This window comes from Mirounga angustirostris, unplaced genomic scaffold, assembly GCF_029215605.1.
Source record: "Mirounga angustirostris isolate CCGP_5_RB_7025 unplaced genomic scaffold, mMirAng1.0.hap1 SCAF_10, whole genome shotgun sequence".
NCBI lineage: Eukaryota > Metazoa > Chordata > Mammalia > Carnivora > Phocidae > Mirounga > Mirounga angustirostris.
The window spans coordinates 57,044,372-57,059,016 of record NW_026991718.1 but is presented as its reverse complement, the minus strand read 5'-3'; the positions used below and the strand labels follow the sequence as shown (position 1 = coordinate 57,059,016).

The 14,645-nt window shown below is 38.2% G+C and overlaps 1 protein-coding gene and 1 long non-coding RNA gene across 8 annotated transcripts in view; one reads left to right on the top strand and one right to left on the bottom strand.

Moving 5' to 3' along the window:
- Positions 1-11,302, top strand: part of LOC135361759 (uncharacterized) — a 38,643-nt gene extending 27,341 nt beyond the window's left edge. The window contains exons 3-4 of one of the 2 annotated variants that reach the window (XR_010405664.1): positions 5,377-5,435; positions 11,175-11,302. This is a non-coding gene — a long non-coding RNA (uncharacterized LOC135361759). The remainder of the gene's footprint in view (positions 1-5,376; positions 5,436-11,174) is intronic. The other variant, XR_010405665.1, reaches the window with a different exon arrangement.
- The window catches only part of VPS54 (VPS54 subunit of GARP complex), a 96,127-nt gene extending 83,531 nt beyond the window's left edge, over positions 1-12,596 (bottom strand). For 3 of the 6 annotated variants that reach the window (XM_045884901.3, XM_045884902.3, XM_045884903.3), the window contains exon 1: positions 11,558-12,592. The gene's annotated coding sequence lies outside the window, so the exon portion shown is untranslated. Of the gene's footprint in view, positions 1-11,557 lie in introns of all 6 variants that reach the window. The other 3 variants (XR_010405662.1, XM_064572430.1, XR_010405663.1) reach the window with 2 other exon arrangements.
- Positions 12,597-14,645: the final 2,049 nt, after the last annotated feature.

Below are 14,645 nucleotides of genomic sequence, written 5' to 3'. Positions count from 1 at the left end.
CAAAAAGACCAACATCTCTATGGTGGTGAAAGAAAAGTGACTAAGAATTGAGCAAGAATTTTTTAGGCCATGGGAGACCTGAGCATATCTGTAGGCAAACAGCAAGAAACCAACGGAAGAGTGAGATTAAAAAGGAAAAAGAAAAGGTATTGGAGAAAGAAGATGGAGGGAGAAAGAGGAGTTAGATATACATGGGGATCGGGGATATGGCAGTGAAGGCAGAGAGAGAGAATCATCACACCCAGGGACTATGAGGCACCTTACACTAATGCCCCACCTTGAGAAAGACAGGACTTTGTCAGGCAACAGTGAGAAAATGAGCAAGCTGATATAGAAAAGTTGCACTCCATCCTACTTCTCTGCCTAATTCCCTTATAGGGAGCAGAGCGGGGGAGGGAGTGGAATCAGCTGGGACTTGGGTCTAATCCCACCCAAGGTCTAAAGCATTAAGATAAGAGTGAAAACATGTTATCAGTGAAAGAAGGAAGGATGGATGGCAAGGGAGAAGTACAGAGAAGAAGAAAGAAAAGAAAAGAAAAGAAAAGAAAGAGAGAAAGAAAAGAAAGAAAGAAAGAAAGAAAGAAAGAAAGAAAGAAAGAAAGAAAAGAGAAAGAAAGAAAAGAAAGAGGAAGGAAGGAGGGAGGGAGGGAGGGAGGGAGGGAAGGAAGGAAGGAAGGATCACTAATAGCTGCCTAAACACTATATGGTTCATAATTGCTTGCTTTCATTCAGATTATTTTGTTGGTCTAACAATCTAGAAAAACATGTCTGAATGAATCAGTGAATGAATGAATCAATGATCCCCATTATGCGGATGAAGAAACAGGTCCAAGAGTAATTTGGTTTCAGACCATTGAGCTAATTGTGAAGATGGGATCTGCACTCAGATCTTCTGATTTTAAATTCCATGCCTCTGTCTCTACACCATACTGCTCTCCAAAACACCAAAATCTAAATTATTTCACTATACTGCCTCTCATCCATTTCAGGCACCCAGTGCTTTCTTCTCTTCTGTCTTCTTTTTCTCTTATCAGATCAATTACTGACCCAATAACAATTATTTACACTAACAAATAATTTATGTCCATCTTATATTAAAATGTTAGCAATAATAATCTGTGTAAGATTTTTTTAAGATTTGACTTTTTTAAAGTTTTTTAAATTTATTTAAGTAATCTCTACACCCAACGTGAGGCTCGAACTCACAACCTTGACAAGTAAGACTTGATTTTTTAGGGCACTTGTAGGTTCAAAGAATTTTATCAGACCTGGACTGCTAGAAAACTGCTCCTTAAGGAAAAACATACGTTTTCATCAGTATAATTTACTATATTTTTCTTAGCAAAGGGTTAATTCCTGAACTGCAACTTAGAATAAATAAGCTACTATGGGCCATCATTTTAACACTTTCAACAGGAAATGTGTTCTGAATTCTAAGTAATTAATGAACTTATTTTTTTAAGATTTTATTTATTTATATGAGAAACAGAGCACACACAGGAGCACGGGAAGGGGCAGAGGGAGAGGGAGAAGCAGACTCCCTGATGAGTGGGGCCCCTGCACAGTGCCCATGTGATGGGGGGGGGGGGCAACATGGGGCTGGATCCCAGACCCACAGATCATGACCTGAGCTGAAGTCAGACACTTAACCGACTGAGCCACCCAGACACCCCAAAGTAATTAATGAACTTATTAGTGAACGTATATATTTTACACTAGAATGAACTTATTAGTGAACATACATATTTTACACTAGAGCTGGACAGAGGTGGCATTTTGTGATACAATTTTGGGTTTGAGTTTAGTAAAAAAAGAAAAATCAATACTCAATGCTATTTTTTTTAAAGCAACAAAAAAATGGCAAACTTCATTTACTAATACATGCAAGAAAAAAATTGTACTGTAGTATCAATCATAGTAATTTAAAATATCTCAAATATCTCACATTCTGAAAAGTATTTGCCACAACACTTTTGGAATTTTAAGAACCAATTTCTGGTAAATGTTATAGATAGGCTTCTTTGATACAACCTGGACACAAATAACAATATACTTCTACACTATTTAAGTATAAGATTATCTGACAAAATCTAGTTTAATCATAATTTTTTAAAGTACTTACAATTTTTTAAAAATTATTTATTACAAAGATCTCAATAATAAAGATAAAATTTAAACATAAAGATCTGGGCTTTCAAGAAATTCCAACAAATTAAGGCTGCCACATAAATAAGTACTTGTCTACTCATTTTGGGTATTAAAGGAGCATGGAAGAAGCTAAAGTGAACCCAGAAAATAACAAAGTCAAACCCAGAACAAAGAGCAAAGTTGTCTGCTTTTTCCTTACATTCCCATTTGACATTATAAGGCCTGGTGTCTTGTAGGACACTGAATACATGTGCTTCCTGACATTGCTCATTTACTTTCCATCTAGTGACAAAAAGGAACAATAAGAGAGAATCTTGGCTAGAAAAATAAAAAGTATAACTATCTGTAATATTAAATTTAAATATTTTTATATGGCTATAAAAATAAATATTTCATGTGTAACATCCTTATCTGGAATAAAAATCATAAATATCCACAAAAAACAATATATATTTTAAGTCTAGATGTTATTCAAAATAAAAGCAATGTCTTTTTTCCCCGCACTTATCAGAGACTTAATACACCAAAAAAAAACACACCATAATATGGCAGCCACTGAAATTAACTAAGGATCACAGGCCTAGAATTGAATGATAAAACCATACTGTGATAAAAAAAAATTTTTTTTCAATGGAAACCAAATATAACTTAGATGCTTTATTTTACTCCTTTTCAGGACATTGATATGACTGTATTACCAGTGAAATTTTTGTCAAAGTGAATTCAGATTAGAATGTTAGTATCTTGGTGTCTCAGCCAAAGATTAGCAAATAAATCCTATAATCATTCATTCAAAGTAATTGGTATTGTGTATGTCTTAAATATGTAAACCATTAGACATACTAAAATGCCTACACAAAAAGAGCAAATTTAAAATAAAATCTGTATAACTTAGCCTATAAATATGTGCTAGAAGAAACTATATAGTAATATATTCCTAAGAACAAAAATGCCAGTTGTATTTATCTCCTGTCAATTAATTCAACAGTCTCCCTTGCATGTTCAATTCTCTCCTCCTTCATCCAACTCCAATCTATCTTTGCTTCGTTCCTTGCTGCAGGACACCAGAGAAAATTTATATAGAACATCAGATTATAAATGTATAAATGTAGTGATCCGAAGGGGCACATGTACCCCAATGTTTATAGCGGCAATGTCCACAACAGCCAAACTATGGAAAGAGCCTAGATGTCCATCAACAGATGAATGGATAAAGAAGATGTGGTATATATATATATTTTATTTATTAGAGCGAGAATGAGCACACACGAGCGGGGGAGGGGGTAGAGGGAGAGAGATTCTCAAGCAGACTCCACGCTGAGCATGAAGCGTGGTGTGGGGTTTGATCTCACAATCCTGAGATCATGATCATGACCTGAGCCACACAATGGAATATTATGCAGCCATCAAAAAAAAAGAAGAAATCTTGCCATTTGCAATGACGTGGATGCACTAGAGGGTATTATGCTAAGCGAAATAAGTCAAACACAGAAAGACAAGTATCATATGATCTCACTGATATGAGGAACTTGAGAAATAAGACAGAGGATCACAGGGGAAGGGAGGGGAAAATGAAACAAGACAAAACCAGAGAGGGAGACAAACCATAATCTCAGGAAACAAACTGAGGATTGCTGGAGTGGAGGGGGGTGGGAGGGATGCGGTGGCTGGGTGATGGACATTGAGGAGGGTATGTGCTATGGTGAGTGCTGTGAACTGTGTAAGACTGATGAATCACAGACCTGTACCCCTGAAACAAGTAATACATTATATGTTAATTTAAAAAAAAGATTATAAATGTATAAATGCTAATCTCAGATAAGGCCCTACTCAGCAGTCTCTTCACTGATTTATCCTGAAACACTGCTCTTTCCCAATCCCCACAGTTTTTATAACAAACCTTCATCATTCTCCTCAGGTTCCCTAGTTTATCTTCATCAAGCCCATCCTCAAGAAGTAATTGTCTTTTTACTTCATACCAAAGGAAAAAAAAGCCCTCAGATAGGACTTCTTCCCTCCATACCCAAACGTACCTAATCCTCACAACTCTTAACTTCTGCAGTACAATACAGGTGTCTACCCTTGTCCAGAGTTAATTCTTCAACCAACTGTTCTTGATCTCACCTCTTCCCACTTCATCTGGGACCCTGTTCTATTAATTATTCCCTGACTCTCCTATCTTCAATCTCATCAGTCCACGAAAAAAAAAGGTTCAAGTGCTAAATTAAAGTTCTTTCCCTCAACTCTATCTCCTCAGGCTACTTCTTGCCCCCCTTCACTGGCAAACCTCTACTTGCTCTTTGGTCTATCTCCTTAGCAATATATCTTCCATCTTCACCACTCACTTGGCTCTGGAAAAGGTGAGGAAAGACCTGATTTCCAAATTCAATTGCCTATATTCAGTCTTTATCTAATCGGACCTCACTGCCCTCAAAAGCCAATAAAATAAATGTAGACGGCATAAAAGAAAAAGAAAAATCACCATTTGTAATCCTCAAATGCAATGACTGATTCAAGCAAGGATCATTAACGGATGGTAAAACCGGTGATTTAAAAGGTTGTTAGGAAAAGGATATTTACATGGTCATAAATCATCACCCTTTCAATTATTTATTAAATAGTAGAGATCTATCAGTTCCCACCCTTACCAAGTGATCAAAGCTGGAATCACCAACAGGGGGACAGCCTGCCATTAGTGCCTCCTGATGTGATAAAGTGGTAGGAATATATATCACCTGTGTGATATTTTTGCCAGAAATATCTAACCAGAATCTAATCATGAAGAAATAGGCTAATTCAAAATATGGAATATACTCGAGCACAAATGCCTCTAACTTTTCAAAGGATAAACCAAAGAAGAGAAGGAGGCACTGGGCCCTAGTCCAGATTGAGGGAGACTAAAGAGGCATACCAGCCAAATGCAATGCATGAACCTTGACTGAATCTTGCATTAGTGGAAAGAAAAAAGCTATAAAAAACGTTGGGACAAATGGGGAAATTTAAGTACGGACTATATGTTTAATAATGAGTAATTATTGATACTTTTAGGTGTAATAATAGTATTGTGATTGTGTAAGAGAAATCCCTGTAATTGGGAGATGCATGATTAAGTATTTAGGGGTGAAGCGTCATGAAATCTACAGACTGCTTTCAGATTTGGCAAAGGGAATGTGGGGGGGGGGCTCATGTATGTGTGTTCACTCCACTATTCTTTTGACTTTTCTGTAGGTTAAAATTTTTTCAATAAAAATAATAATGAATCAATGAAGGCTTACCAAGAACTGAAGGTAAGTAGAAATGAGCTAAACAAATGTGTGACAAGAATACTACAGGAATAGGGAATATATGTGCAAAGGCTTGGAAGGGAAAAAGAGCCTTCTGCCAGAAACCAGAAGTAATTCAGTATGTCTGAAAAAATTAGGGGCGCCTGAGTGGCTCAGTCAGTTAAGCATTTGACCCTTGATTTCGGCTCAGGTCATGATCATGATCTCAGGATTGTGAGATCAAACCCCACACCACGCTTCATGCTCAGCATGGAGTCTGCTTGAGAATCTCTCTCCCTCTACCCCCTCCCCCGCTCGTGTGTGCTCATTCTCGCTCTAATAAATAAAATATTTTTTTAAAATATGAGAAAATTATATATTTGGGGGGAGGAGGGAGTTGGGGAGAGTCACAAGGCTAGAGAGGTAAGTTGGGAAAAGAACTTAAATTTAGAAATCAATTAAAAGAATAAGGAATATAGATTTCATCATAAAGTCACAGAAATAACTTATGAGAAATGATATAATCAGATCTGCCCTTTAGAAAAATCACTGATTATAGCACAGAGAATGGAATGGAGAAGACTAAGACTAGAAGAGTCCAGATAGGAAACTTGCAATAATCTCAGTAAGAGATGACAGTAGTTTGAACTCAAGATAATGGTGGTAGAGATAGAGAAAACTGGATAGATTCCAGATCTTTCTCCAGTTCTAACCTCTTTTCAGTGTCCCACAACCATATTTATAACTGCCTAGTGAGCATCTTCACCTACAAGTCTCAAAGATACCTAAAATTTAATATATCCAAAACTTAAATTATTTATCATCTTTATCTGACTCCACCTGCCAAAAATTTATTCCTTCTCTAGCTCAGTTAATGGCAACATAATCTATCAGTTTCCTAAATTAGAAACCTTAGAGCCAACTTGACTCCCTAACCTCTCTACATTCTTTAATTTCTACACTAATGTGGACTGTCCTATGGATTCTACCTCCAAAATTCATCACACAACCATCCCTTGCACTCCATTCCAATTGTCAGTACTCTAGTTCAGGATTTTATTTGCAGATTAAACTGCTGTGAGAATCTCCTACCAAAAGTCCTTCTTTGGTCCTAACCTCACTCAAGTTTAGAATCATCTTTAGATCTGATTAAGTCACTCTCCTTAAGTATTCTTTGATAGTGGTGTATACTCAAGTCTATCAAGTCCAAAAACTCTTCACACCTGGGCCCAATCTACCCCTCAGTTTAGCCAAACTGAAACAACAACATCGACAATAGGACACGAACTCTCTTGACATAATTACATGATTTCAAAATTTTACTTTATTCACTCCACAAAATGTCATAAAACATGATACATACAAAATTCATACACAAATACACAACTTCAAGTGAAAAAGCCAACTATATGAATATAAAATTCCCCAAATCAGTAACACTTTTTGCCATGAAAATTCCCCCCTCTCGATTTTTTTAAGTACACCATATTAAAAAACAAAAAACAAAAAAACCTACCAATATCACCACATGACTTATTCTTAATACTGTCTCCAACTATTCTAACCTCATGCTACCCTAGAAAAATCACATTGAATAGCTCGAGTTCTGTTACCTCAAGTCTTAATTTGGTATGATTGTGAAGCTGACCACTTAACAAAATTGTAAGAGATTACATTCCCCCCCCCTTTTCATGTATTTTAGTTAATTCAACTCTAAACACTAGAGCATGGGCTACTGGACATGTAGAAAAATCAAAGCATCTCTTACAAAAAGTTGAAAATAATAGAAAAAGAAACAAATCTAGAAAGAGATTAAGATTTTACAAATAGTGAGTAGGCTTTAAAACTCTATTTATTCAGTTAAATCCTCACATTTGAAGAGCAATTATTAGTGGTAGAATACCCTGTAATTATAAAATAAGACATGAATAGTAAATGAAGACAGAGGAATTATTCCCAACAAGGGAATTAATCCAGATAACTGCAGCTTACTCTTCAAAAGGCTAAAACTTTTTGTACAAATAAGTCACTTCTGAAAAATTTAATTCTGAAATTATATATTTTCATAACTTCTCAAATAGCATATTTTGAAAATGGGTAACCCTTTCTTGATAAGTTAATTTCACCCTTATAATCAGTTATTATACTGTGCTATAATAGTGATACTTCCAGGTGCTACTGAAGGATGTCAATTTACTCCTACAGTAAAGAATTTGAAATTTTTGGTGATAATACTAGTTCTTTTACTATTTTGTTATCAGTATATTTTTAGAATTTCTCTCTTCTCCCTAGAGATACTATCAACAGTCACTGTTCTCTGCCTTGCTGTCTATGCTCCTGACTTTGGTACCCTCTATGTCCCATTTTAATTTGATTCTTCTGAAACAAGCAACTTTTTTTATTGAGGTACAATTGACATATAACATTACATTAATTTCAGGTGTAGTAACTAATTCTTACAGTTTTATAGTTGACATAGCATCTAAACACACATTACCTCATTTAATTCTCACAATCACCTTATAATATAGGAATTATCACTATTCCTTTCTCATAGATGAGAAAATCAAGGCTCAGAAAGACTGAGTAATTTATCTAAGGTAGTAAGAGAGGTAAATAGCAAAAGTGATCCCAAGTGTCAATCTTTTCTTCTTTCATCACCAAGTTAAGCTTGTTAAAAACAAATTAAATGAAAATAAGTAAATGAATAATAAAAAACAAATTAAGTGAATCAAAAGTGGGGCCTCCAAGAATGAGGAAAAAAGATGCAATTCATATATGAGCTCTGAATCTTTTTGGACATTCACAATATATATTAGTAATTAATTAATTAAAAGTTAGCTTACTTCTCTCCTTTTTTGGCAGTTGAAGCCACCAGGAAAAAAAAATCACTTTTACATTAAAAAAAAAAATACTACTTTATCTATTTCAATTCCAAAAAACTATGCACCAGTAACCAACAATTCAAAACATAATAATAGTTCAAATCTGCAATAAAAACAAGGCTTTTGCATTTTCAGGGGGAAAAAAATTTTTTTTTCTTCAGATTTGGAGATACCTAAACAGACTAAAGAATATCTGCATTGTGTCATAATTAGATTGCCTTCTACTTTTCCCTTAACTGCTTCCCACTACAAAGAGAGTTGCTGGAAAACCTAAAGAGTTAATCTAATATACTAAACAGTACCTAGTGAGAGTTATTTTCCCACCTAGTGGGAGTTGAGAACACTAGCTTAGACACTTACTGGAATAATGCAAACCACAGGTTTAAAACAATACTATTGACATTTGGGTGGATAATTCTTTGTTGTATGGGGATGGTGGGATGACATGGGATGTATCCTGTGCATTTTAAGTTTAGCAACATTCTTGGCTACATGCCAATGGCACCCCACCTTCAGTTGTGACAACAAAAAGCATTTCTAGACACTGCCAAATGTCCCTTGGAGGGCAAATTCACCACTGTATGAGAGCCATTAGTTTAGATGTTAGGGCCCTGGGTCTTTGAAAAAGGAGGCCTATAATCAGCCTTGTTAATCTTAATTCTTTAAAATTAATTTTGTCTTCAAAATTTGAATTTTTAAAAACAAGATGGTAACAATACAAGAAGTTGCCTAAATAATATACAGTATACACCCTCCTCCTTTACATTAAAGCATTTTTAGAGGATTTTGTAAGATGGATTTCATCCATGTGGATACATTAGTCTCCCCACAACCCTCCATCCCCAAATGGGGAAATGTCCAGTTCTTTTCCAGCTCTGCTAGTAAATTGTCAAACACATGCACACATAAAAGAACCTAACAATTCTAATTAGCAAATCCCCATTTCTTGCCTTACATGGCCACACTGTGGTTCTTGAGCCACCATCCTAGAAATTCAAGCTTCCACTCCAGAATTTATATGGTTCCTGCCATCTATTTGTGAAACAAGCAGGAAGTAAGATGATGGCCGTTAAGGTTTTTTCTAACCCTGATATCCTAATATTCAATGGCAAAGATACTCCAACTTTTACTTGACTCCCAGCTAACCAGACCACCTCTTGAGGTCACTGAAATCATTCATGCTAACTTTTTCTTTCTCCACACTTTAATCTATGCTGAATATAACCAAATAGAATGTCAGTTGTTTAGAACATGGATTATTAACACCAGTGATCAGCTGCTTATTCTCGGACTCAAAATATTTTAAACAGGTAAGTTGATTTTAAAAGAAACACTTCAAAAAGCTATGAGCTGATACCATTTACATGCATGAATCACAACATGCAAATATTAAGATGGAAAGTAGAATAGTGGTTGCTTGGGGGGGGTAGGGTGGGGAGAATGGGGGAGTACTGTTAATGAGCAGGTTTCTTTTTGGGGTGATGAAAATGTTCTAAAATTAGATTATGATGATGGTTTCACAACTCTGTAAATATACTATAAATCATTTAATTTTACACTTTAAATGAGTGTGCTTTACTCAAAGTTGTATGTAAAAACTAAAAGCAGGAAAAAAGAATTTTAATCAACTTTCACTGATAGGAAAAGGAAGTGATTTAAAAATTCTGCAAAGTTTGCCATTTCATGAGTTATATAAGATTTGATTTTAATTCTGACATACAAACTTAATACCTATCCAGAAATAAATTTTAACTTTTCCAGAAAACATACAAAAATTTCATTTTTTCCTAACAAACTTTGAATAACATAAAAACAATGAAAAACATTTCAGAAAGCCAAATGTGGAGTAGCAATACCTCTACAAGAACAAAATACAAGAGTATTATCAACAAAACATGGAAAGTCTTTATAATTCTGTGATGCATTCTTTACAAAGAAAACCTTACAACATTTTTCTTTTAAAAATGATCCTCAAACTGTAATATCTGTCCTGGTAGTGTAATAATTCTGAAGTTAACAGAGCTTAATTTAAAAATAGCCAAATCATAATAAAACTGCAAACATCTAATCCCCCAAACCACAACTCTTCATCACCCCAAATTTGCATATATTGATCATTTTTACCAAAATCTATCATGAGCAATGACCATCACTATGAACCATCAAGTAATACCTATTTCTAGGAAATTAGACTCTGACTGCAATACAAATATAGACAAATCCCATCATTCCATCTGTTCCACCAAAACTGCTTAGAAATCAAGGCTCTCAAAGTACTTTTCCAATTAGAACTCTCCAGATTTATAAAAGTCAACCTGAATGTCCATCAAAATCTGCAGTTTTAAGTTACCACAATAACGCATTTCTCAGCATACTGTATCATGATATCATTTGCCTTGTAAGCATTTACTATTAAGATTGCCCTGGGGTTTGACAAACCAGAAAGAGCCAATTAAAAACAAAAAACAGAACAGTCCAAACAATTTAATTCTTCGAAAGTAAGGGGCGCCTCACTCAATAAAAGCCAAAAAAATAAAGCTGGTTAAAAGTGAATTAAAACGAAACTTGTAAACTCGGGTCAGTCAAAATTCTAAAAATACCATCCTGAACTCTACACATGGACAGACCAAGTGGTTAGTTATAATGGGTAGCCAAAAGGTCCCTTGTCAACGACAGGAGGGCAGGGGAGGCCTCCTTTTTTATCAATGCACAGATGGAAAGAAGCAAAACTGAAGAAAATTAATTACTGAACAAATTATTGCGAGCTAAATCGTCAAAATGCAAAACACCGAGTTATTTGGGGGGGGTTAGCCTTCCTTTTCTACCTTAGGAAGAAAAACGATTTTTTTTTTTCTTTTTTTCCATTTATTTATTCCAGTAGGCTCAAAAGAGGGTTAAGGGCCCGGCTGGAAAAAGAAAGGGAAAGTTTGGGGGCGGCATCTAAGGAGGGTGGTGGAAGTTCCAAAGCCCGGATCCCAGAGAGGGGCGAGAGGGGGGACAGCGGCGTTTTCGGCCGCCGACTGGAGGTGGGGAGAACAGCTGCCGGCCCTGATCCCAAAGCCGGACCGAAAACGCAGAAGTGGAGGCGGCCGAGAGGAGAATGGAAGCTTCAGCGCCCGTCAGTTGTGACCGAAACTCTATCGGCTTCGGGCCGGGGAGGAGACACAGGGGGTGGGGTCTCGGGCCCTCTCTCCACCGGAGGTCGGGGTGAGGGTGGGCCGCGAAGCGCTGGGGGGCGAGTGGGGCCGGCCCGACACCTACCTGCGGGTCCCGGGCAGCCGCCCCAGAGCGAGGCCTAGTGCATCGCCGCCGCCTCCAGCCCTCCACGTCGCGCCGAGGCTGCTCCGCGGCCGCCGCCGCCCTGAGCCCCGCCGGGCCCGAACCCGGCTTCCCGCCCCCGCCCCGCGCCGGCTGGCCCGTCGGCCGGGGGGAGCACAGGGCCTCCTGTGCTGAGAGGCGGCGGGTGAGAGGCGGCAGCGGCGGCTCCCTCACGTCTCTCCCGGGTGTCCTGTCAGCCAGCAGTTTCCCCCGGGTCCGCAGCGCCGCCTCCGCCGCTGCTGCCACCGCCTCTCCCACATCCCCGGCCTCCAGAGGAGCCGCCGCCGCCGCCGCGCCGCGCCGCGACCACTACCCCTAGCGCTTCTGCTCGCTGCTCCACTGCTTCCCCTCACCCCGCCGGCCCGGCTCGGCCCGGCTCGGTCCGGGAAACAGCGCCGGAGGCCGCTGCGAGGCCGCCGCAGCCCCCAGCCCACAATCCACCGCGCGCCTCCGCCGGGGCGGGAGGGCCGCGGCCCGGGCCGGGGGGAGCGTTCGCCGCCTCGGGAGAGGGGCCGCGGCGCGGGCGCCGCGGGCGCAGCCGGCTTTCCCCGGGAGCGGGAAATACCCCGCGCCGCCCCTCTGCGCCTCCTCTGATAGCCCTACACGCAAAGGCAGAAACACGCTGAACTCTACTTTTCCCCACGACCCTGCCCCCACCCGAGTTGTTCTCAGCGGCACCCAGAGGCCGCCTTCCGCCTGTCCTGGACTGGCCCGCGATTCCTCGGCGTGGCGCTCGCCCACCCCGCAGACCAACCGACTCCGAACGTCCCTAAGCCCACCCAGGACCTATTAAAGTAGATACTTCCACAACATTCCACTTCTTTCGCCCCCTCAAAGTGAATGCTGTTCAGTTTCCCAAATAAATGTTCCCCGAAAGGTTAAAGGTCATCCTCTCCCCAACAACCCACTGGACTCTGAAAACAGTGCATTGTCTCTCTGTTGACGCCTTCCCCCACGGAGTCGTTCTCTGTTTTCCCCTAGTTCCAGGCCTCCATACCAGGCATCTATCAGACTATTCTGGCACGTAAACCGGTTATTTCTGCTCTTGGACTGCGATACTTGAAGTGCTTGTGTATTAATACCTTCTCACTGTGATTGTTAACAGTAATACAATTCAGCCTGGTGTCTGAGGGCTTGCAATTTTAATCTAATAAAAGAGCAATCTGCAAAAAAGGAAATGTCTTAGAATATTTTTAAAAAGAGAAAAAAGGGCTCTCAATCATTTGTGCTTATGTCTCAGTTTTAAGAGGATTTCTTTCAATTTTGAAACTATTCCTTGCCTAAAAATATCCACCAAAGTTTCAGGCATTTATAAGCCAGTCTGTTTTAACAAATCAAAAGTGAAAATGTGGCTCTTACAGTTGGGGATTAAGAAAAAAAGTTGATGCAAGTTTCATTTCCAAGAAGTCACTTTGAAAACTGCAAACACAACTTTGTGAAATATTTTACCCACTAAAGAGCTAAAGTTGGGGGGAAGGGAGGACAAAAGAGAAGGATGCAACAAAAATAGTTGAGAGGAAATTCTCACCTTATGTATTTCTAAATTCAATCCATTCCCTACAATTTTGTAAGGAGAGGAAGAATATCTACCCCCAATATGAAATAAATTTAACTATAAAGTAATAAATCCTTCTAAATCCCTGATCTCATATAGAACCAGATGAGTTTTTATTATGAAAATATTAAGGAAAGCTTTACCAAATTTCATCCAAGGCCAGAGAGGAAAATAATTTCAGTTTAAGTCTAGAATCGGTCTATAGATTATACTAAGAAATGTACTTAGCAATTTCCCATATTTTGAACCTGTATCAGGAAGTCAACAATAGTTCAAAAGCTGCCTTAAACCTGGCAGTTTGGCCTTTTAAAAAATATTTGTGTTTATACCCCACCTTGTTCCAAAAAAGATTCCAGGCTGCTCTAGTTGGCACTTGAATTAAATAATAACCACAAGGTATCTCCTAGACACTAGAACAAGACAGACTGGTTTGCTTTCCTCATTATCCATCTGTAGATAACATGCCATAGGAAGAAATGCTTAATTCTTTCAGGGATATTACAAGGTGTTTACTTTTACTTTGCCACAGTACAATTCATAATCGTGAATCTAAACAGAAAATTACATAAATGCTGACGATAAAGTTTGCCAAGAAGAAAGCAAAACAAAACCCTGTTAACTGGACAAGTAATTTAATTTAAAGTTAGATAAATTTCAAATTAATTAATATATTCATTTGTTATCTCTTGAATCACTTCATTAGAAATGATTGATTTCATTGAGTCAATCATTAGAAAAGCCAAACCACAAATAAATGTGCATAGATCCATTATTAGTGTTTGTTTCCAGAAAACACAGATGACAAAAAATTAAGAAAAACTGATAGAAATCATGATTGCCCTCAAAAGAAGCAAATATGAAAAAGATATTAGCTACCATATGACTAACACTATATTTGGCATAGTATTTATTAAACCTATTAAGAATTATGAATGGCTATGGTCTTGGGGTCACATATTCTCACTAGAGAGAGAATGGGCAAATTTTCTGATGCTGTAACACCTATAGAAGATCTATGCTTATATTTACTATATGTTCAGTGCATATCTGTGTGCAGCAGTAGTGAGATTAATGTGTCTATTCAGTCAACGAACACCATCTTTAATGACTTGTTTGACAGAAACTGTACCTTCACATGCCAGTGTAAACACAGAAGGGAAAGGGGGCACTGGTAGAAGATACAATCAGAAAAATTTTGCAATTTAGTTAGACATAAACACTAACCTGTCTTTTTTCCCACAATAGCAAACCTTAAATCTATCAGATAGAAACCCACTCAAGTCCTCTAACCTACTCTATAGTTAAATATGTATAATTATATCATGTGTTTAGTATAAACTATCCTTGATAAGCAAAATATACACACATTCATGAACTGAAAGTATTATGCTGATAGTAGTTTCATCACAGTTTCCTTTTTTGATCCAATGCCCTGAATTATTTTATCCATCATATTTAAAGCTATTTAAAAAACTT